This window comes from Delphinapterus leucas, chromosome 5 (assembly GCF_059928025.1).
Source record: "Delphinapterus leucas isolate spDelLeu-1000000601 "Yukka" chromosome 5, BTC_Dleu_Yukka2, whole genome shotgun sequence".
Taxonomy (NCBI): Eukaryota; Metazoa; Chordata; class Mammalia; order Artiodactyla; family Monodontidae; genus Delphinapterus; species Delphinapterus leucas.
The window spans coordinates 18,548,558-18,572,963 of NC_143133.1; the positions used below are offsets into that span (position 1 = coordinate 18,548,558).

The 24,406-nt window shown below is 33.9% G+C and overlaps 1 protein-coding gene across 2 annotated transcripts in view; it reads right to left on the bottom strand.

Annotated features, from left to right (window-relative positions):
* The window catches only part of AFG2A (AAA ATPase AFG2A), a 334,297-nt gene that overhangs the window by 155,155 nt on the left and 154,736 nt on the right, over positions 1-24,406 (bottom strand). The window contains exon 15 of one of the 2 annotated variants that reach the window (XM_022596442.3): positions 1-24,406. This exon is cut by the window's left edge and continues 50,808 nt beyond it; it is cut by the window's right edge and continues 4,872 nt beyond it. The exons of the other annotated variant lie outside the window; for it this stretch is intronic. The gene's annotated coding sequence lies outside the window, so the exon portion shown is untranslated. 2 annotated transcript variants of the gene reach the window in all.

Sequence of the window (24,406 nt, forward strand, 5' to 3'; positions counted from 1 at the left end):
CAGTGTGCACATGTAGCTCTTAGTAGTGCTAAAAAGGAGCTATACATATATTTTAAAAAGAAAGGTGAAATTATTGCCTTCTCACATGTACCCATGTTTAAATAGTTGTAACAGATGTAGCTTCCAGAATACCATAAATACTGATATTTTTAAATGACTTTTATTTCAACTTTTTCCAATTATTCAATAATTTTAAATGATTTAACACTATCATCCATATAAAAGCTAGCTCTGAGAAACTTTAAATTGCTTTTTTTCTCCTTAAATTTGTATTTCCATTCCACTACCCCCTTCATTACTCATTTTGTAATAACTTTCACAAATAAAACTATGTACATACATTAAATTTTAAAAAATTCACATGAATATAAGGTTCTAGCTATTAAATTTCCTCTGGATTGAATTAGCATTGCAATTATTTATGTACCATTATATATATTATAGACTTAGACAAAATATTAAGCATAAAAAGTTAAAGTTTATTGGAAATTCATTTCTTAATGAGACCGATGGAATTATCTCATTAGTCTCCTCCTCCCCAATGCATTCTTGTAAACATGGGAGACTATAAAGCACAGAGAGACTTTGTTCACATAAACAAGTAGGTGAGAATATAGGAAATTTTGCTATAATAACATCTCCCAGTTCTTTGAAATTTGAATTATATATCAGAAAAGACAACAAAAAAATCACAACTGAAAGTCCTTTCAAACTGCAACTCCTGAGAAAATGAGAGTGAAAATCATTTCCTGCTTTTACTCTCCAATCCCACCTCTCCAGGGCCTCTGTTCACTAGCAAATCTCTTAGGATCTCCACCCTAGGCATCTTTATTATTAGGGGCTTTCCTGCTTCTATAACAGTTGCCTGGTCCACAGAGTGAAGAGAGTTGAGAGAGATAAGATACCTAAATCTATTGCTAATACAATACTGTCTCCCAAGCCAGGCTCCCATACTGTCCTGATACTCTTGTCTTGTCTCTAGCTGGCACTAGACTGCTACTTTCTTGCCTTATACTAAAAACAGAGTGAGCAATTATAAGGGCACTATGAAGGAAAGAAAAGGGCTCAATTGGAAAACTCTCCCTCAGCTTATGATCCCTCTAATATGGCTCTTGACGTTCTCCTTCATAATAAAGCCAGTTTCCACCTCCCTAGTTGGGAGGTAGGCTAAGATCATCTCTAAAGTCTCTTTAAGGTCTAACAGTTCCTGGTTCTAAAATTGAGTAAATTTTCTCCTTTTACATTTTTCTTTTTGACACTGAACTGATTCTCTCTGGAATTATTTCGTACTAGACTCTGAAATACTTCCACATTTAGCAATGGCATTCTGAAAATTCATAGCAGGAAGCAAACACAGTTCAAGCAAGTTCATACCTCATGTTATAGGTCATATTTTAAATTTCTATTTCAATTTTTATTATGTAAAGTCTTGTTTGTTTGTTTCTAGGACCTGGGGCTGTGAAGGGCCATGGGAATCTAAATAACAGCTCATACTCATAAACACTAGGGTTTCTGAATGCTGCTAGAACAATTAACATATAAAACATATAAAGCTACTTAACTTAAACATGGTTTTCTCCAAACCAGAAATCCTGGTTATTTTCTAACTTAACAGGAATGTTTTGTTTTACAAAATGAAAATTTAAAAGAAAGCAAATATATCTTTTTCTACTAACATTTATCATATATGTTAGCAGGATTCTAGATAATAAAATTGCATTACTCCTTACAAATATTTCAGACATTTCTAGGCTGGGACCTTTCTAAACTGCTCTAAAGTACTGCTATAAATCATTAAGAGTAATCCATATGCAACCACCAAAAAGGAAAAAAAAAATTCGAGGATTAAGAAATACTGTATAAAATGCATCTGAAATTAAATTATTGCTAATTAAATCTTAAAAATTTAGTAGTTCAATCATCAGTCACTAGAATGCCACTCCGAAAATATATCTTTTTCTATCTATATCTGTATCTATCTACAAATGTAAACCAACATGCCAAATGGATATCTCTCATTGGGCATCAATTTCCTCATCCATAAAATGAGAAAGTATTTGCCAGAGAATTGCTGGGGAGACTAACAATGAGATGAGATGGTGTATGTCTCAGTGAACTCAGGTATACAGTGAATTATGTTTCTCATTTTTTGTTGTTACTATTGTTTGGAAGTTGTTAAAATCATTGGCTTTGGATTCAAACAGAATATTAATCCAGCCACTATGAACTATATTACTCCATGGAAATCTGTAAACTCTCTAAGCTTCAGACTCTCTTGTAAAAGAAAGAAATAATGTAAGGTGCTTAGCATGTTAACAAATTGAAATTGCATGATTTGCTATTATTAGATGTGCAGTATCACTAACTGCTCAATTTGTCATCGATGAGTTTTATTTGAAGAACTCTTTATGTCACTGACAAGATTTAATGAAGAAATTGCAGCCACCTTCAAGACTCCTGTGTCTTCGCTGCATTGGTCCTCTTCCTTGACTTGTCTCCAGCTTCAGTTTCACTTAAACAACTAGGCAACTGAGTAAAAGAGCTGGCATATATATACAAGCTGTCAGTGTAGCTAGATAAAATTATTCCCCCAATTGTGTAACGGGTAAAAGAAACTGTCAGAATAAATAATTTATGAATAATTTGTTAAAAACTAATTCTATGTAAGATACAGGCACTGGGAATATCACAAGCAAGAGAGTGAATCTCTGCCTTTCAGGAGCTTGCAATGTAGGGATAAACAAAACGATAAATAGCAATTTAAAGCCATGTATATTAAATGTTCAGTGGACACAATAGAATATGTTCCACAAGAGACTGGAAGAAGGAGAAAATAAATTATTCAAGGCTGGGAAAGTACTTGCTTTCAATGCATTTTGTAAGCAAGTCCCACTTTCCCACAGGTCCATCTACTAATGGAGAAACCAAAACTGACAGATTTTTAAAATATTTTATATGAAAAAGAACACAAGAACATTCAGAACTATTCATAAACTAGTATGCGCAATTTCATCAAATAACTAAAAAACGGGGTTCAAGTCCCTATGAGTCTGGAAAATTTTACATAGCAGGCCCTGTGTGGACATATTTTTATCCCAGTGGAGTTTTTCCTTTTGTCTCAAAACTGACTGTAAAAACAAGTAATTTTTTTCTTTTATTGAGAGAAACACTTCTTCTTTTAATCATATCTAATACTTAAGACAGGTTAAAGAAAGAAGAGAAAATGCCCCTTTATAATTATGGAGATTTACAATTACTGTATAGTTTACAACAGTCCTACTTACAAGACATCTTCCTTTTTCAACCAAAGCTAGGATCTTTCTGGATATTAAGTTATTTACTGGCTTCCCTTGCATCTGGCACCCAGTGCAGAACCTGGTATATAAAACTATAATCTGGCTTCAGATGATAAGAGAACAAAAGGGAAAGCATAATTAGCATGACTATATTATTGAAGCATGTAAAGAAATTGAAATTGAATTAGATCATTTATATAGTTTATCCTTAAATTGAACTTTGCTGAGCAAGACAGAAAAATATCTGTTAGAAAGAATATTAAAATGTAAATGAATGATTATATAATCATTTCAAAGTGAAATATTTTATAAAGGCCAGGTGAAATAGATCTTGGTGAAATTACAGGTAGCAAATGTGAAATGTGGAAATTAAATATAAAGAATGCAATTAATGTCTAAATGTGCAGCGTTTTTAATGTCCTTTTCCTAGGAGAGTAGAAAGCATTAGTTAAAGATTGCTATTTTTCATATGAAAGAATTTTAAGTTATAATATAAACTATTTTGGTTATTAAAAAAAAAAAGTAAATGAAACCGACAGATAAATAGAGCTAAAAAGTTATGAGGATGGACTTTCCTGGTGGCGCAGTAGTTAAGAATCCACCTGCCAGTGCAGGGGACACGGGTTCGAGCCCTGGTCCGGGAAGATCCCACATGCCGCGGAGCAACTAAGCCTGTGCGCCACAACTACTGAGCCTGCGGTCTAGAGTTCGTGTGCCACAACTACTGAGCCTGCGTGCCTAGAGCCCATGCTCCGCAATAAGAGAAGCCACCACAATGAGAAGCCCGCACACCGCAACACAGCCCCCGCTTGCTGCAACTAGAGAAAGCCCACGCACAGCAACGAAGACCCAATGCAGCAAAAAAAAAGAAAAAAAAAAGTTATGAGGATGTACTCTTTCCAGAATTTCTGTCATGTCTATATATGATAGGGCAATAACAACAAAATGATGCCAATGATTCCTAGAGTAACTAGAAAAATTGTCAATTCCCCAGGCCTAGAGACTACTTGAGCTCTTCCATGAAGTTTACTACTTGTCTACTGGCAAACTGCCTAATGCTTTCTGTCCCTCAGTCTTTAATAGAAAGGGGATAATTGGCACTTACTAATTTCATAGTATGTCTTGGCAAATTAATTAAGACAACTGGCCTGGCCTTACTGATGAGAAGAGTAAACTAGTCTCTGCCTGGGGGTGCAAACAGGACATAGTTTAATTCCTGGGAAGATACATATTTATAAAATGTACTTTATTGACCTGTACAGATTAGAGTAACATTAAGGAATAATAAGAGTTTTTATTTTCAAAGTACTTTGATTAAACATATTTATTATTAAAATTAATAGTAACCACTATTTGTGGTTTGATTTAGGTACAAAAAAGATAACAGAAGATTGAGTAAAAAACATTCTAAAAACCTGAATATTCACAAAATTTAATGACTATTATATTAATATTTTAAACTCTCTTACTAGCTCTAATTCTAGTAAGAACTGTAGAATTCACTGTAATTCTCAAAACCCATAATCCTTGGTTTATTTAGTACCACAGAATAAATTTACCATACATTTTAAGTTGTATTGATAAAAGATTTTACTGCAGAGATGCAAGTCCTTATAGCCTTACCATAATAATTATCAGAGATTTTAATCATTAGTGGGCACAATTATAGCAAGCTACAGTTAGCTAAGTACCCTCTGAAAAATAATATGTCTATATAAAATAGGTTATCTACTGGCATTGAAGGAAAAGATTATTTACTTCATCTGAATGAGACCTTCATCACCTAATGACTGCTGAATTTGTCTTGACTCATTGTGGAATTGAGATCGAGTATGTATGTCTAGTTATGGTGCTAAGGAATGGTAAAGAATTTAGCTCAGGAGACAATTTAAGACATTATCAAAATTTTATGACAGTAAAGTTTATATATATTTACACTTTTAAAAATAATTTAAAGAGAAATCCATGTTCATTGCAGTAAAGTTAGAAAACAGGGAAATATATACTTACCATCACTTCCATAGATAACCACTTTTAACATTTGAACATATGTATCTTTTCAGGTTTTTTTCCCTATAAACAAAGGTATATGTACACACAATTATGCATATACAGCAGTTTTTTTTAAGAGTTTATATTGAAAATTTCTAGGCAAAATGAAGGGCTAATTCTCCCCAGTCCATTCACCAATATCTATGCCTCTGAAGGAAGTGTGGCGTCATGTGCACGTCCAATATGAAGTGCAGTCTATTTGCAAAGCAACACTTTATAAAAGTTAAAATGAAATTAAGTTATTCAAAGTATTCATTTGTGAAAACACAGAGGCATTCATAACTTCAATTTCTAAATCACTAAAAAAATGTATTTTCAAAATGACATGGGAGGGTTTAATGAATCTGGTAGCTCTACTTTACATGTATAATTAGCATAAACTATCTAATTCTACCAACTCATAGGATTATAAAGGCTAAATAAGATAATGATTATTAAAAGTTCCATACAAATTGGAGTCATGATTTTTATAACATCCCACCGTCAAGATTCTACTTACTAATTTATAATTGGTCTGGTCTCTGCATATGGACCTTGACATGTATTATATACAAGTGTTACTTTGTTCAAAAAAATCATTGAAAATATTTTGCCTCTGGTAAAATGGAAAAATTAACAGTCACAAAAGACAAAAATATACCTACATTGAATTCAGAGACTATCCAAATGATTAAAGATAGTCTTCATTCATTGAGACTACCGGTTGCATAACCCCTCAATTTTCACCCTATCAGTCCTTTTCTTTAGATTTTACTGTATATTTCAATCATTCTCCAGCTAGGTGCTTCTCAAACTTTAATGTGCATACGAATTATCTGGGAGATCTTCTTAAAATATACAATACTTAGACCATCAGTCTTTTCCAGAAACATTAGAATTGCTAAATCTCAGACTCCATCCCAGACATACAAGTGACTCAAATGCATATTAAAGTTTAAGAATCGCTGCCTAATCATCCATTCAACACTCCTTCCTCCATGTGGCAAAACTGAGTCCCAATCAATATGACTATCTCCATTTCACACAGCTACAACTGACGGCTAAGCACTGAAAATGAAAAATCTCAACAAAATTATCTCCATTCTCATATAGATCCTTAACCTTGCCTGGCATTCCAATTTCCTCATAAAGTCCTTTTTCTCGGAAGTTATTTCAAGCTTCTCCATTCTCCTCAAATCCCTAACCTGACCACTTTCCTTTTTTCTCAGCAGCTGACCTAACCTCCTATGTCACAGAGGAAATAAAATATATTAGATAGGAACTCTCTTAACTTCCTGACATCAATAAACTTACAAACTCTAACTTTACATAATTTATTTCTGAATATTCAAACTTCTACATAGATATAATTTCTTCTGCACTCATTACGGACTCCTTTTCTTCTGCCCACTCTTGAATATTGGAGTGCACCTGGGTTCCTTCCTTTCAACCTTTTCTTCAGCTACTATATACTTACGCTAGGAGATACTATCCATTCCAATGGCTTCAATTATCACTAAAATGCTTAGTCTTAAATCTGTATCATTGGCCAGCTGAACTAAGGATCCAAAGGCTATTAAATATTTTAAATACCTTAAACTCAATATATCCCATACAGAGCTCTTTATCTTTCCCCCAAAATGTATTCCTGTTTTCCCTCTCCCTGTGAAACATACCACCATCCAACCAGTTCTTAAGACCAGGACTGGCTACATAATTTACAAGGCTGAGTTTAAAAGGAAAATCTGGGGTTCCTTGTTCAAAAACCATTAAGAATTTAAAGACAGCAACAACAGCATTAAACCAATAGTGAGTCCCTTCTGGGCACAGGGCCCCACTCAGCTGTACAGACTGAATGCTCAGAACGCTGATCCTGTCAGAGTAAAATCAAGGCCATCGTCTAACCAACGATGATGTCCTGTGCATTCCACTCCTAAGGATCTCTTGAAACCAACTACTTCCTTTCACCCCATCTTCATAATTCCCTAATTCAGACCACTGACTCTCCTCCTAGATTGCTGAAAAGTCACTTCTACCAACAGACCCTCACTGTCCCTCCTCTTATTATAATCAGAGAATTCTGAAACACCTATCTGATCATGCCACCGGCTGCTTAGCAGCCTTAATGGTTACTCTTGCTCCCAGGATAAGAGAAAAATTCTTTGCCATGGCATTCAAAGACTATTACGGTTAAACCATAAATTGTCTCTTCAGTGTGATCACTTCTGCCATTCTCATCTTCCCCTCCATGGCCAAGCCATACTGAACTACAAATGTATCATGTGCTCTCTCCATTTTAGGCCTTTCCACATAATGTTATGCTCTTCCTGAAACATCTCATCCCTTCCACTCCATTACTTCTAGCCCCCTTACCAGGTTCATTCTAAGAAACTTTTCTTTTTTCCTAAATCTAGTTTTAGTGTTCTCTTTGTCCTACCCCATTCCCCTTGGAGTTCTCTGCACTTCTGCCATCACAGAATTTAGCACTTTATTGTAGTTCCCTGTTTACTTGTCTGTAACCACCACCAAACCATATGCCTCATGAGAAGAGATTTCATCTATTTATTCATTCTTGTATTCCCAGCACTTGACATTATACACACTAAGGATCTAAACAAATATTTTTAGTAGGTAAAAAAACAAACAAAGCCCCCAGAAAACAATCAAAATGTTGAAAATATTTTTAGGAATATTTTTAATATATTAAAAAGTAGAGGCAAAGTATAATTAGGAATTTAATAATATAATTAGGCAAAGTATAATTAGGAATTTAATAATAATTATAAGGCAAAGTATAATTAGGAATTTAATAATAATTATTAAAGGCAAAGTATAATTGGAATTTAATAATAATTACTACTATTGGGAAAAGTATAATTAGGAATTTAATAATAATTATTAACTGTCTGGGAATAGAACCTTCCCATGTATCTCACAAATCTAATGTTCATTTTCTTTTTGGAAATTCACTATACATAAATATTGGGAAGGATCTCAGATTTCCAAAAGCACAAATAATTTTCAAAAAGAATACATTTGTACTAGCCTACCAGATTAATATATAAATGATACCTTATAATGAATATATATAGATGATCTATTACATATAAATCAACCACATTTAATAATGTATTTTAATACACAGTGAACAAAATATCCATAAAGAATTTTTCATGGGTATAAACTGAGGCAAACTTTTAAAAAGTAGGCTAACAAATAATATTTATTAAGCATTGTTTTAAGTTATTTCAAATTTATTATTCATTTAATCCTAACAACAACCCTCTGTAATAGGTACTACTGTAATTTCCATTTTACAGGTGAAAAAACAGTCACACAGATTCACTAATTTGCCAAAGGTCATACATGTGGTAGGAGATGTAACTGGGATTCAAACCCATGGCCTGAGTCCATGTTCTTAACCATCACATATCAAGCTGTAGCAGCTTAGATACAACCAATCAATCAATAAAAAAATGTTAAATTGCCATACAAAAAAGAGCTCCCTAATAATAATTATTGGTATGCTAAAAACAGATGCCAATAATGTTGTAGTGAACAGTGTCTATTTTGAAATGATTCTGATTTCTACTTCAACTCATAAATGTCACTGTTAACAAGATACCATGGCATGCTTGAAAGAGAGGTATTACCGAACACCCCCATTCATGAAAGATCCCTCAAGCTGCAAATACGTATTTTTGTCTGTTAAACAAATTAAAACCTTGTATACAAGAAGCAGGTACTTCTTAGATTCAACTGGTACCTGCCAAAAGTAAAGCAAGCTTGGATGACACATTATCACTCACCATAGGATTACACACTCAGAAATTTTTCAGGTCAATGATAAAAGAATATATTGCAACTGACTTTATTTTTAGTACAGAGAATTAGGTGGATTACTTAACTTCCCACTCAATAGCCATCATCAGATTTTCTCAGTGCCTTTAAATCTATTCCCAGAAACTCCCAAGGTCTGTAGCAATCCTGTTAACTAGTTCAGATTCTTTAAAGGCCATGAAAAGTCACTGATTTCTGGGAAGAATATCCAAATGAACAAAAGTAACATTCATTATAGAGTCATTTATTAGCTGTTAGATCACGGACCAAGTTTCTTAAACTCTGCGAGACTGTTTCTTTACCTACAAAACAGTATGAAAAGTATCTACCTTAACTGCATTATTATGCTGATTGAAATGAGACAGTATATGCAAACTACTTAGCCTGCCACATAGAAAGTGAATTTTTTAACAAATAAGTAATGTGTGTTTATCTTTTCCTAACTATTCTGACTTTCCGTAATCTCTCTGTTCTCTGAACTGTAACATTTACTATATCAAACCAGCTAGTACTAGGTATCAAAAGCCTCTAGCTTGCTTTTTCCCCAGGCATAAACTTTCACATAAGTTCATTCATTCAATATTGGTGGGAATATTTCCCAGTATTAGACAGAAAGACTGAACTAAAGGACATAAGCTGAAAAAAATACTGCCCCAAAGCATCAGTAATGTTTCTGGTGAGGCCTGACTTTCTGAGCATACTTTCAGGTTAAAGACAGAAAAAGAAAAATTTATATTTACTTCTGGATGAAGCCAGGCTTTAGGTTCAACAGTTTTCTTCTTTTCTGCTCCATTTATGAAACTGTTAAAATCCTACTGGTCTCTCACTTTCTGAAAAATGCAAAACATAAATTCTATTCTTCATGCTTCTACAGACTGGGAAGCTGACAATGTGCATACAATGCAAATTTATTAACATAACACTTTTCTCCTTACTTTCCCCTAGTAATACTTAAATCATACCTTCTTTAAACTTTTGTTCTTATTCCAAGCAGAGTCATAAACTGAATAAAGTTCTGATTTGAAGGGATGGTACAATTTTTGTTTTATAATTTCATAGGAGAATTATGATAATATAAATAATTTGGAAATGGGGAATGTTCCTAGAGTAAAGATGAAAAGCTTAAATTTGTATTAATTTTGAGCTCATAAGTTCTATGCAATTCTATTAGAAGTGCTATGCAGATGCTGACCAAGATTAGAATAGACAGAAAGATACAGATGGTGTAGTTTATTCAGTATATGTTATAGACTATATTGGAAAATGTGTGTGTGTGCACATGTATATAAGGCAAATCATACAGGCTAAACAAGAACCTTGGAGAAAATAAGGTATTATGTATACAATGAATGACAGGGTGATTCAATCTTTAAATCTTCCTGTTTCTGGCTTAACACTTTCCAGACTACCCTTCTCCAAACAGACTCATATCAACCCAGGCCAGTTTAAAAATACAAAAATGTTAGTCACCAAGTTGAGGAAATCAGAAGATTCTATTTAGGTATTAGCCAAAAGGCTGGAAAAGCTCCTAAGAAGCTGGATTCCTGACAATGGATGAGGACCTTACCATTCCAGATTCCTTGAGACCTCAGAAACCTTTATGCAGAAAAATATAGAGGAAGGGGCATAGATATCACATGCATTAACCATCACACTGTGAGAGGAAAAGGAGATATCACCAGGTTCCCCAAAGGAATACTTAGAGTTAACAAGCAATTCATTTATAGTGATGACCAATGACAAATTGCCAATACAGTCTGTATAATGGGAGAAAAAATTTCAACATTAGAATTGAAAAGGAAAAATAAAACAATCGAAGATGTAACAACTTAAAATTTTAAGTGCTAAAGTCAGGTATTTATCCATGACATTTTAATCTTTTTTTTTTTTTTTTTTCCTGGCGAAATTGTAATGATAGCTATTGTTTCTCAAGGGCTCACTTTGTAACAGGCTCAAAGCTAAATGGTTCATATGAGTTACCCCATACAATTCACCAACATTTCTGAAAAAGAGGTAGCATCCCCATTTTACAGATAAGCAAACAGTGCCTCATATCACACAGCAAAGGCCAAAATAGAATTCAAATCCAGCTCCAAATTATTTAAGACCCATTTATAACTATAGATTATTTTAAGGGGAAAACAAAGAAAAAGCTATTCTATCCTGTATTATCTAAGAAATACTTTTCGTAACTGCTCTTGGTTTTTCAGAAATTAATAGTGAGAGGGCATCTAAAAGAACTACCATTCTCCAGGACTTCCCTGGTGGCACAGTGGTTAAGAATCTGCTTGCCAATGCAGGGAACATGGGTTTGATCCCTGGTCTGGGAAGATCCCACATGCCATGGAACAACTAAGCCCATGCACCGCAACTACTGAGCCTGCACTCTAGAGCCCGTGCGCCGCAACTACTGAAGCCTGCGTACCCAGAGCCCGTGCTCCTCAACAAGAGAAGCCACCGCAATGAGAAGCCTGCTCACTGCAACGAAGAGTGGCCCCCGCTCACTGCAACTAGAGAAAGCCTGCACGCAGCAACGGAGACCCAATGCAGCCAAAAAAAAAAAAAAAAAAGAACTACCATTCTCCTGTATCAATGCCCACAAGAATGGAGTGAAGTTTATGGCAGACTACCAAAGTTAATATATCTATACAATACATTGTTTTAGATTGATATGAAATCAACATATGTATAGATTCCCTAGAAAATTCATAATTTAATGATGAAATAAATTACATATATAATTTAAAAAATGACAATATATCTGCTTTGTCTAAATGCTAACATCTATCTGCTGCTATCTGAATTGAATATATTTATTTACATGACAAATGTTAATCAGGACTCGAGAGTGCCAAAAAACATCCTGAGACTAGGCCATGGATAAAACATGATGACTGCCCTTGTAACTATCAAGGATGCATGCATATATTCTTTCACTCTTACATTCCACAAATGAGTAACTCTGTGTAACAGGTACTTTCTGTGTACCACTCAGTGCTAACTGGTATCTAAAAGCAATTAAACTTTATAGTAATATAGATACTTAATGCAAAACACCCAACCTCTCTTGCTGAATTCTGCACGAACATACAACCTATATTCACTATCCACTCTCCCAAATATTTACAACATTAAAGAAAGGAGAAGAATATCAAGAAGTTTTGGATGATGAGATGAGCCAGAAAGCCTATCTATTCAAATAGTCAACCTAGAGTTCAAAGGGCAACACTGCCAAGGAATGATCTTCAAGTACATTTCCCCCCTTTCGAGGAGGGACCATGTTTGCTTCAAAGAGAGCAGCAAGTTATTAGACTGTGCTATTAAGTTCCTAATATTCAACTTTCACATATGATCGGAAAAGTGGGATTCACATGTTAAACAGAGGACCTGTATTCTTCATTCTTATTCCTATCTCTAGCTTCAGACTGGATTTATATGACCTGGGCCAAATTTTGATGCTTGTTTTCTTTTTCTTTTTGATACATATTTGCAATCATCTTTAAAAAGAAGAAAATATATAGAAGGCAAAAATACATGGAACGTTCATAGGGCCAAAGGTAATTTTCAATGATTAGTCTCAAAATTCAAATCCCAAATTTGTAAATATTCACATATATGCTAAGTGATTGAACAATAAAATCGTTTTATACTTGCCAATTCAATTCAGAATTGGAGAGATCAGAAATTATCTTTTCCAACTTCCTAATCAACTTCAATCAAAATTGAAAAGAGATCAAAAATGATCTTTTCCAACTTCCAATCAACATAGCAGACATTTAGCATAATCAACCCCTTTCTAAAACACCTGCAATAACAGGATGATAATAATAAGTGAACAATTCTAGTTCATTGGGAAATTGTTCTATTTGTTTTGCCAGAACCTTTTAATTCTGTCCTTTCTATAGGATAAACTTTTAAATATCTGAAGGCAATAACTGCCTTGTATTTTTCTATTTTCCAAGGTAAAATCATGTTCTGATCCATACCTGTTATGTCTAAAATTATTCACAAACCATGAGATCCCAAAACTGTGTATTATGTTCTAGATGTGATCTGACCAGGACAGAGTACCACAGAAGTATTAGTTCATGTGATCTGGATACTATAATTAATGAAGCCTAAAATGACATGAGCATTTTTTAGTAGGTTTATGACAATGCTGACTTATATTACATGTGAGCTCAAATTTCCATTTGCCACCAAACAAATAAAATCTTGGTCATCCTATATGTGTCTACTTTGATGATCTTAAATGTAAAAATTTACAGTTGTTTTCAGTAAACGTCAGTTAGGCGAAGAATGTTGTATGTAATGTTACGATTATTCTTTATATTGCGATAAACATCAAGATTTATTTAAAAAAAAGAAATATATACAGAGCAATGTGATAATCAGCAATCCACTTTAAAAATCAGAAAGTATCCAAAGGGTTAATTTTAAATAGATTTAAATAAGAACCAAATTTAATTCAGCATTTTTCAATTTAGAGATTTATAATGTCTCTGGCATCACAAGAAAGGATGGCTTAAAAAAAACAAAACAAAACGAAACTCATCCTCTGAGGAAGTTGTTATGACACAGAACAGGTGTGGAGCTCTGACTCAATAAATAAGCCTAAACCATCATCCTGTATCAATCATTTACAAGACTATTTTAATTATTTTCTATTGTGATGTTAGATTGTAAGTAAAAGAGGAAAGCCAGATTTCAAGTACAAAATCCATTAAACCATGTACATCTAACACTCCCACTGAAACTGAAGGCAGATTCTATTTTAAAACTAATAAAAATATGAGTGGTTGACAAAAGACGGATTTCCTCACTTAATCATCCTCCTGCATTAACAGCTTAATTTCCTAACTGTCACTTACTCAATCAAATGCTGGATGTTCTGTAAACAAGTTTGTTTGCTTTGTATCACAGAGACTGAAGGGAAGAAAGGAAATATAGTACAATATTTCTTTTCCTGAAACAGTTACCAAAATGTTAGCCTTCATGAGCTATGATATGCCAAAGAAAAGGGTAAATTCCTTGATTCAGCAATGACCTGTCAGTTGATTATTTGCCCATTCCTGAGGGCTCTCTGAACACCTGAACAACCCACCTGTGATTTACCACAGTATTCTGGAGAGTACTCAACACAGAGCTGACAGAATGGGGCTATTATTTTGACGTGCAAATCTTGATGGCAATGAACAGGACAAATTATCTTGTTTTACACTTTGTGTGTCTTGAAAAGAAGGGAGAATGTGACTTCTCCAACTTTAGCCCTATCCCCACGGGATATCTATTTATCTCTTTGTGGGCATGGTATTTTAAACTGTTTGTTTTATTCTGGAAACCTATCTCTCTGCTATGGCTGAAAAGCAATGGATCTCAATTTGAAAACGAGAAAAAGTTCATACTAAATATTGATAATAAGCTTAAAAATTTAATAGAATGTATAAACTAAATGATTTAGAAAACTACTAACCATTCACAAAGTTGTTCCCAAGTTGCTATTTATGCTCTACAAGTAGTGTAATAATGTGTCAACTTTTACAGAACATAAAATACAACATACATTTTTACTTAAATGAAAGATAAAAGTTCACTTCATATGACTAGTCATTCCTTCATAACAGTTTTAAATAAAGTACATTAATCCAGGTGTTGCTTTATCAGTCTGATACTTTGAAATTCACTGAGTATCTTAGTTCTCTAATATGGAGATTAAGTTACCACTAAAGTATATTCTTTATTACTATATTTGTAAAACTAGAGTTTATACTTTTACTTCTAGCTTTTCTGAATCAAAATTCTGTTGAATGCATCAGATTTTAACCTTCAAATACCAGAGTTCATTTTCTCAAATCTTTAAAACTCATCTGATTTCAGAAGAACGAAAAAAGACTATTGTGTCCAAGGCTAAAAAAACAAAATAGAGTCTGCTTAAAAGAAGTCTGATCAGAACAATTTCATTGCTGGTTTTAATGAATCTTTTTGAATGACTCTTAGTACTAATTCTTTAGGAACAAGACACTGATTACTAAAGAAGAAAGAAAAAGAAAGCAGCCAAACTCAAAGCATTTTTTGATCTTTCAGCTCTGTTTTCCTGGAAATAATCTGTGCTTCACAGACATCATGTTTTTGGTTGGCTTAATATTTGAAAAATCTGTTTCTTTTTCCATTTGAGAAGACTATACTATAATCAAAGATGAAAAAGATAGCTATTAAAAATTCCATAATTATACCTGTTAACACCTCACAGGTAATAGGAACCTTTTAGGTGGATAATGTGAACAGTACTTCCACTTTAATGGTAAGGTTTGAGTTTGATAAAAATTAGACTTCTTTGATCTACATATGTAAATATTTTCCCCCTGAATTTGAATCTATTCAACTCTAGCATCCTAGAAAAAAATGTAAATTTTACTTTTGTTATTATCATTCATTAATAGTCTAAAGTATGGTTCCCAGTCTATGGGTTGCAGACTTCTGTGCTTGAAGGCCCTACATTAATACCAAGCATTATCTAAAACATGAATAAATAATATGACATGCACATATATATGCTATTGTTTTCTCAAATATATGTATATTGTGTTGCGATTACAAAAACAGAAAATCATTTAAAGGTGTTACACAGTTCTCAGTAATATTTTTTTCCAGAAAATATTTTTTCAATTACATTGAGAAAATTTAATTGCAGTTATGTGGAAATCCACAAAATGTTTTGATGCCAAAAACTAGTTCCATTACTCAAAAAAGTTAAGATAGCTGGAATAAATTTTTAACGAGCTATTTTAAGAAGTACTTATGAAGATGGAAAAAAAGTCACATTTTAAAAACTAAATTAGGGGCTTCCCTGGTGGCTCAGTGGTTAAGAATCCACCTGCCAATGTAGGGGACACGGGTTTGAGCCCTGGTCCAGGAAGATCCCACATGCCGTGGAGCAATTAAGCCCGTGTGCCACAACTACTGAGCCTGCGTGCCACAACTACTGAAGTCCGCACGCCTGGAGTCTGTGCTCTGCAACAAGAGAAGCCACTGCAACAAGAAACCCGTGCACCACAATGAAGAGTAGCCCCTGCTCATTCCAACTAGAGAAAACCCACATGCAGCAATGAAGACCCAACGCAGCCAAAAATAAAATAAATAAATTTATTAAAAAAAAAACTAAATTAGAACCCCCAAAGATATGATAATAAGTAGACTTAAAAACCACATGCTTAAAAGAGTAAGAGATTTGTCATAAGCACAACTATTGTCTGAAGTAAAATACAGTCAAATGTGCCTACCCTGAAGCAAGTGTGCCAGAGTAAAAATCCCAGCTCTGCCACTTATTAGCTGTGTGACCTTAGGCAATTAAATCTCTTTGCATCTCAGTTTTCTCATCTATATCAATAATCTCATATTGAATTAAAAAAATAATTCCAAGAAAAGAGGCATGAATAAAGTTATTTTCCACATACTTGTAACACTACAAGGCTGAAAGTAGTACAGAACAAAACAAATGATTAAAGGTAGTACAGAAAAGATTAAGTGAAGAAGAAGAGGCTAAAGAGCAACTAACTTAAGGATGCCTTCTGAGGCACACACCTAGCTGTCACTGAATACCCATCTTGACCTAGATGGTTGTAAGGTTTCTACACTTCATTTTAACTTATAGTATATTAACTCTAAGTACAGTCTGAAAAGTGAAGTGTGAATATTGCAATCACTAGGACAACTAATTTTAAAAAGCATACAAAGAAATACAATAATAAAGGCAAAATATGAAGTAAAATGGAGTACTGAAAAATATTCCAATAATTCAAAAGGCGGCAGAAAGAAGAAAATAGAGGAATGAAAAAATAAAAAACAGAAAAGCAACTAAATCACAGAACTAAACCCAAACATACTGACAATTATACTAAATGTAAATGGTATAAACACACCAACTAAAAAACCTGAGACCTAACTAAATGTTACCTATATGAAACTGAAATGAAATTAAGAAATAGATATGTTAAAGATGTCCCAACACCAGCAAACCACATTCTTTTAAAAATCACATGGAACATTCAATAAGATAGGATGGCATCCTGGATCATGAAACAAATCTATCAAATTTAAAAGAACTGAAATCATACAAAGCATGTCTCTGACCGTAACAATTAACTAGTAGTTAAAAACAATAAGATATCTGTAAAATTCCCAAATATTTGGAAATTAAGCAACATACTTCTAAATAATCTATAATAAAATAGGAAGTCTTAGGGGAGAAATTAGAAAATTTTGAGCTGAATGCAAATAAAAATAAAACATATCAAAAAAAATTGTGAAATGCAGGTAAAGCAGTACTTTGAAGGGAATCTACAGTACCTGAAGAAAGGTTTTAAATCAATAACCTAAATTTCCACCATATGAAACAAGAATAAGAAGAGAAAAAATACCCAAAGGAAGAAGAAAGAAGGACAGAAAGAGGAAGGAAGGGAGGGAGGGAGGACAAGAACAGAGATCTGTTAAATTGAAAACCAAAAAGCAATAGAGAAAAATCAATGAAACCACAACCTGGGTCTTTGAAAAGATCAACAAAATTGATAAACTGCTACTAAAATGGAAAAGTGAAAAGAGAAAGAAGACACAAATTGCCAACATAAGAAAGGAAAGAAGAAATCTTACTCAGACCCTTACAGACACTAAAGGATAAGAAAAAACAGTGAACTCTAAAGGTATAAATTTGACAACCTAGATGAAATGAACAAAATTCCCTGAAAGACACAAACTTACAATACTTTTCCAGGAAGATAGATAACCAAAATTGTCTATTATCTATTAAAGGTACTGAATTCCTAGTAAAACAAAAACAAACTGCAACAAAGAAAACTCCAGACTCAGATGGTATTAGTGGAGAATTCTACCAAATATATAAGGAAGAAATATTGATTCTAAATAATTTCTTCCAGTAACTAGAAGAAAGGAAATACTTCCCATCTCAGTTTATTAAGAGAGTATTATTCGGATACTAAACCAAAGAAAATGTAAAACAATTATACACAAATATCCATCATGAACACTGACAGAAAAATCCTTAACAAAATATTAGCATACTGAATGCAGTAATATATAAAAAGAGTAATACAACATGACTTACTGGGTTTATTCTGGGAATGCAAGACTGGTTTAACATTTCAAAGTCAATGTAATCCAAGATTTTAGCAGTCTCAAAAAAAAAAATCCCATGATCATATTGATAGGTGTAGGAAAAGTATTTGACAAAGTTCAAAATCCATTCATGATTAAAAACTCTGATCAAACTAGGAATAGAAAGGAACTTTCTCAACTTGTTAAAAGGCATCTACAAAAATGTCTAAGCTACCATCATATTTAATGGTAAAACACTAAACACTTTCTCATTAAGATAAGGAACAAAACATGGATGTCCACTGTCACCACTTCCATTCAACATGGTACTGGAAATCCTTGTAGGAAGTCAGAAAAACAAGCACACAGGTTGGAAAGGAAGAAGTAAAACTATATTCTTTCACAGACAACATGATTAAGTACATACATCCCAAGAAATCTACAAAGTACCAAGAGGTACAAAGAACCAATAGTGAGTATAGCAAAGGTGGCAACATACAAAAATCAACCATATTTCTAGATACTAACAATAAACAACTAGAAACCAAAATTAAACAATACCACATATAATACACCTCAAAGAAAAAGAATTACTTAAGTATAAACTTAACAAAATATGTGCAAGTTCTCTGTGCTGCAAACTACAACACACTGAAATAAAAGAACATCTAAATAAATGGATAGACAATGTTTACGACTGGAGATTCAATGTTGTTACATTATAAATTCTCCCCAAATTGTTCTATAGATTTTAAATAATCCCAAACAAAACTCCAAAAGGATTTTTCAGAGATAATGACAACCTGAGATGATACTTTATATGGAAAGGCCAAGGAAGCAGAATAGCTAAAACAGCTTTTGAAAATGAAGAACAAAGTTAAACACACTGATTTTAGATCCTACTATAAAGCTGTGAACATCAAGACTGTGTGGTTTACTGAAAGGATAGACAGAAATGACCCACACAAATATGGTCAACTGATTTTTGACAAAGGTGTACAGGCGATCCAATGGAGAAAGGGTAGTCTTTTTGACTACCTAAATGGTGCTAGCACCCTAAATGGTGCTAGAACAATTTTGCATGCACATGTAAAAATGGACCTCTACATATAACTCTCACTAGATATGAAACGTCAAAAATGAATTATGGATCTAACTGTGAAATGTAAAACTGTAAAACTTTCACAAAAGCGGAGTCTCTTCCCAAATCATGTTGGGAAAACTAGATATCACATGCAAAAGAATGAAGCCTTACCTTATATCATGTATAAAAATTAACTCAAAATGGATCAAACACCTAAACGTAGGCCAAAGCTATAAAACTCTTTGAAGAAACCAAAAGGGAAAAGTTTCATGACATTGGATTTCCTGGAATGACACCAAAAACACAGGCAACAAAGTAAAAATAGACAAATTGGACTACATCAACATTAAGTTTCTGTGACTCAAAGAACAAAATCAACAGAGTAAAAAGGCAACCTACAGAAAGGCAGAAAATATTTGCAAATAATATATCTGATAAGGGGAAAATATCCAGAATACATAAAGAAATCCTACAACTCAACAACAAAAAAAACACATTAAAAAAATGGGTAAAGGACTTAGATATTTCTCCAGAGACGCCATACAAAAGGCCAAGAAGCGTATGAAAAGATGCTCAACATCACTAATCATTAGGAAAATGCAGATCAAAACCACAAAGATGTATCACCTCACACATACTATTAAAAAACAACAACAACAACAAAATAAAACCCGGAAATAACAAGTGTTAGCAAGGATGTGGAGAAATTGGAACCCTTGTACACTGCTGACAAAGTGTGGGTGTTCCTCAAAAAATTAAAAATAGAATTACCATATGATCCAGCAATTCTACTTCTGGATATATATCCAAAATAACTGAATGCATGATCTCAAAGAAATATCTGTATGTTCATGTTCAAAGCACCATTATTCACAATAACCAAGAGGTGGAAACCCATGCAGCCACAAATGGATAAATAGATAAGCAAAATGTAGTGTGTGTATGTATGTATGTGTGTGTGTGTTTGAATGTGTGTGTGTGTGTGTGTGTGTATATATATATAGGCTATAGAATATAGCCTATATAAAAGGCTAATAGAATATTAGCCTTTTAAAAAGAAAAGAAATTCTAATACATGCTACAACATGGATGAACCTTGAAGATTATATGTTAAATGAAATACTCCAGTCACAAAAAGACACATACTTCAACTTATCTGAAGTATGTAGAGTAGTCAAATTCATAGAAACAGAAAGTAGAACGGTGGTTGCCAGGGCTGGGTGGAGGATGTGATGGAGAGCTGTTTTACAGGATAGAGTTTCACTTTTGCAAGATGAAAAAGTTCTGGACATTGGTTGCACAACAATAAATATATATAACACTACTGAATTGTATACTCAGAAATGGCTAAGACAGTAAATTTTATGTTGCATGTTTTTTTACCAAAAAAAAAATTTTTTTTAATTATTTATGACCCTGGGTTAAGCGAAGAGTTGATCAAAAAAATCCTGAAAAACAAAATAAGGACATTGAACTTCTTCAAGATTAAAAACTTTTGCTCTGTGAAATACTGTTAAGAGAAAGAAAAGATAACCCATAGACTAGAAGATATTTGCAATATACCTAACAAAGGATTTTTAATCAGAATATAAAGAATGTAAGTAAGAAAACCACCCAATTTAAAAAGTATAAATAGGTCAAAAGAATTTAAAACACTTCTCCAAAGAAAATATTCTAATGACAAATGAGAGCAAAAAAAGATGCTCAATATTAGTCATTAGAGAAACACAAATCAAAATCACAATAACTTAACACTACATATCTATTAGAATGGTTAAATTTTTTTTTTTTAATGACAATACCAAGTGCTAGCAATGCTGGCAGGGATGCAACAAAGTTCCAACAATCTGAAGATGAATATGGCAGTTTCTTATGAAGTTAAGTATACAGTTAGTTACCCTATGATTCGGTAGTCCCACCCTAGTAATTATCCTAGAGATATGAAAGCTTACATTCACACAAAAACCTGTCCACCCATGTTTACAGTAGCATTATTCACAGCAAACATTGAAAACAATCTAAAATGTCCTTCAACAAGTGTATGGGTAAACAAACTGAAGTGCTTCTATACAGTGGAATACTACCCAGCAAAAGGAACAAACTACTGATATACAACACAGATAAATTTCAAAAACTTAAGTAAAAGCCATGTTTAAAAGGTTACATACTATATAATTCCATTTATATGACATATGAAAAAAGGCAACTGTAGGGACAGAGCAGTAGTTGCCAGGGGTTAGTGGTGGAAAGAGGGTTTGACTACAAAGGTACAGCCTGAAGAAATTTTCTGGAGTGAATAATTGTTTTGTATTGTGATTGTAGTAGTAGCTATACAATTTTGCACATTTGTCAAAACTCACATATCTCTACACTGAGCTAGAGTTACTAGCTCTGTAATCTTGGTCAAGTTTCTTAACCTGTCTGTATCTCAGTTTCTCACCTATAGCATCGGGTATGGCAATCGTATTGATCTCATAAAGTTAAGAAGATTTAATGATTAAAATGCTTAGAGCAAAACTTAAGATTCAGGATATGTTGAATTTGAAATGCCTTTGAGATATCTAAGTAGGCAATTCACTGAAGAGGTCAGAGGAAATATCTGAGCTGAATCAGGGACAATGATGTTGATTCCGGAAGCAGTGGGTGTGGATGAGAGTGCCTACGGACACAGAAGAAGAGGGGTCCTAGCACCCAGTCTTCATGAACTGCAACATTTTATGTCTAGAGAGAGGAGAATAAATATGCAAAGGGCTCAAGAGGGGACAGAAATAGACGTAAAACCAGGAGATTATTACATCATATAAAACAAAGTAAGAGAATGTTTCAAGAGGAAGGAGTGGATAAAGACAGTGAATAAAGCTAACAGATGATGACTGAGACTTTTAGATTTTCTCTTTTTCGTTTAGTAACAAAACCCCTCAATTCAAGCTGTGCAACCAGCTACTCAAAATAGAGAATGTATTTATTTTGCAGCCTCTCTTGTAGCTGAACATGGTCATGTAGCTAAGATTAGCCAATGGGATGTAAATGATACATGCAATTTACAGGTTATGTCCTTAAAGCAAGGGACTGAGCTATTATCTCACCTCCTCGTTCTTTTTTTTTTTTTAACATCTTTATTGGAGTATAATTGCTTTACAATTGTGTGTTAGTTTCTGCTTTATAACAAAGTGAATCAGCTATACATATACATATATCCCCATATGTCCTCCCTCTTGCCTCTCCCTCCCACCTTCTCTATCCACCCCTCTAGGTGGTCACAAAGCACCGAGCTGATCTCCCTGTGCTATGTGGCTGCTTCCCACTAGCTATCTATTTTACGTTTGGTAGTGTATATATGTCCATGCCACTCTCTTACTTCGTCCCATCTTACCCTTTCCCCTCCCCGTGTCCTCAAGTCCTTTCTCTATACCTGCGTCTTTATTCCTGTCCTGCCCCTAGGTTCTTCAGAACCATTTTTTTAGATTCCATATATATATGTTAGCATACAGCATTTGTTTTTCTCTTTCTGACTTACTTTACTCTGTATGACAGTCTCTAGGTCCATCCACCTCACTACAAATAACTCAATTTCTTTTCTTTTTATGGCTGAGTAATATTCCATTGTATATATGTGCCACATCTTCTTTATCCATTCATCTGTCAGTGGACACTTAGGTTGCTTCCATGTCCTGGCTATTGTAAACAAAGCTGCAATGAACATTGTGGTACATGACTCTTTTTGAATTATGGTTTTCTCAGGGTATATTCCCGGTAGTGGGATTGCTGGGTCATATTCACTTCCTCATTCTTGCTCACCTGAATGAGAACCCAAGTGACACGAGTGATGTTTCTTACCATGTGGCCTAAGGGATGGTACAGCAGCAAGACAGAAGGAACCTGAGTTTCTGACACCATGGAACCACCATATCAGTTAGTGGCTCCATTGTGTTAAATTACTCCCTTTAAAAGACTCTTAACTGAAGATGCAGTAGCCTTGGTATTTCAGAATTCATCACAGCAGATTTACGAGAAGGGACATATACAAAGAATGATGTCAACATATATATATTCTTTAAATTTTATTTACTTATTTATTTATGACTGTGTTGGGTCTTCGTTGCTGCGCACGGGCTTTCTCTAGTGGCAGTGAGCGGGGGCTACTCTTCGTTGGGGTGCGCGGGCCTCTCATTGCAGTGGCTTCTTTTGTTGCGGAGCACAGGCTCTAGGCGCGCAGGCTTCAGTAGTTGTGGCTCGCAGGCTCAGTAGTTGTGGTGCATGGGCTTAGTTGCTCCGTGGCATGTGGGATCTTCCCCGACCAGGGCTCAAACCCATGTCCCCTGCACTGGCAGGCGGATTCTTAACCACTGCGCCACCAGGGAAGCCCCAATGTCAACATATTTTAAAGGAAATACTTAAAAGGCACAACGTACGACATATACATTAATAATACAAGAATTATCTGATCACAAAAAGCACATGATACCTTTCTACAGTTTGAAACTGACTGATAAGCACTTTAAACTTTGCATATATTTGGAAATTCTCACAAGTGATTCTTCATTTTGTTGGCTTTTAGAGGGAGTGAGGGGTTGAAGTAGAGAATCAATGTAAGTAATTAGGTTACTTCCCATGTTAATAATGGGAATAATGAGAAAGAAGAAAAAGAACTACTGATCTAGAAATTAGACACAGATTTAGTCTGTGCTGTTTGTTTTGGCTATTATTTAAAGCTTTAACTATGAGTATTTTTTTTCAGTCACGGAAAAGGAACTTCAGTACAATTTTAATTGAATTCTTAGCTATCACAATTAAGTATAAGAAAATACATTCATTAGATTATTCAAGACTAAAGGTATACAACTGATTTCTATATATCTTAATGACTCACATTAAATAATAGAATAACATAAAAACTCCAAATCTAACTTTAAAAAAATATAATCTGTATTTTAAAAACAATCTCCAAATTATTTCTTTACTAGAAATTTGGAAAGGAGTAGGAAACCCTGCATCTTTTATGCCTGCAGAGAATTATCAAAAGCCTGATTCAAGTATCAAAAAAATG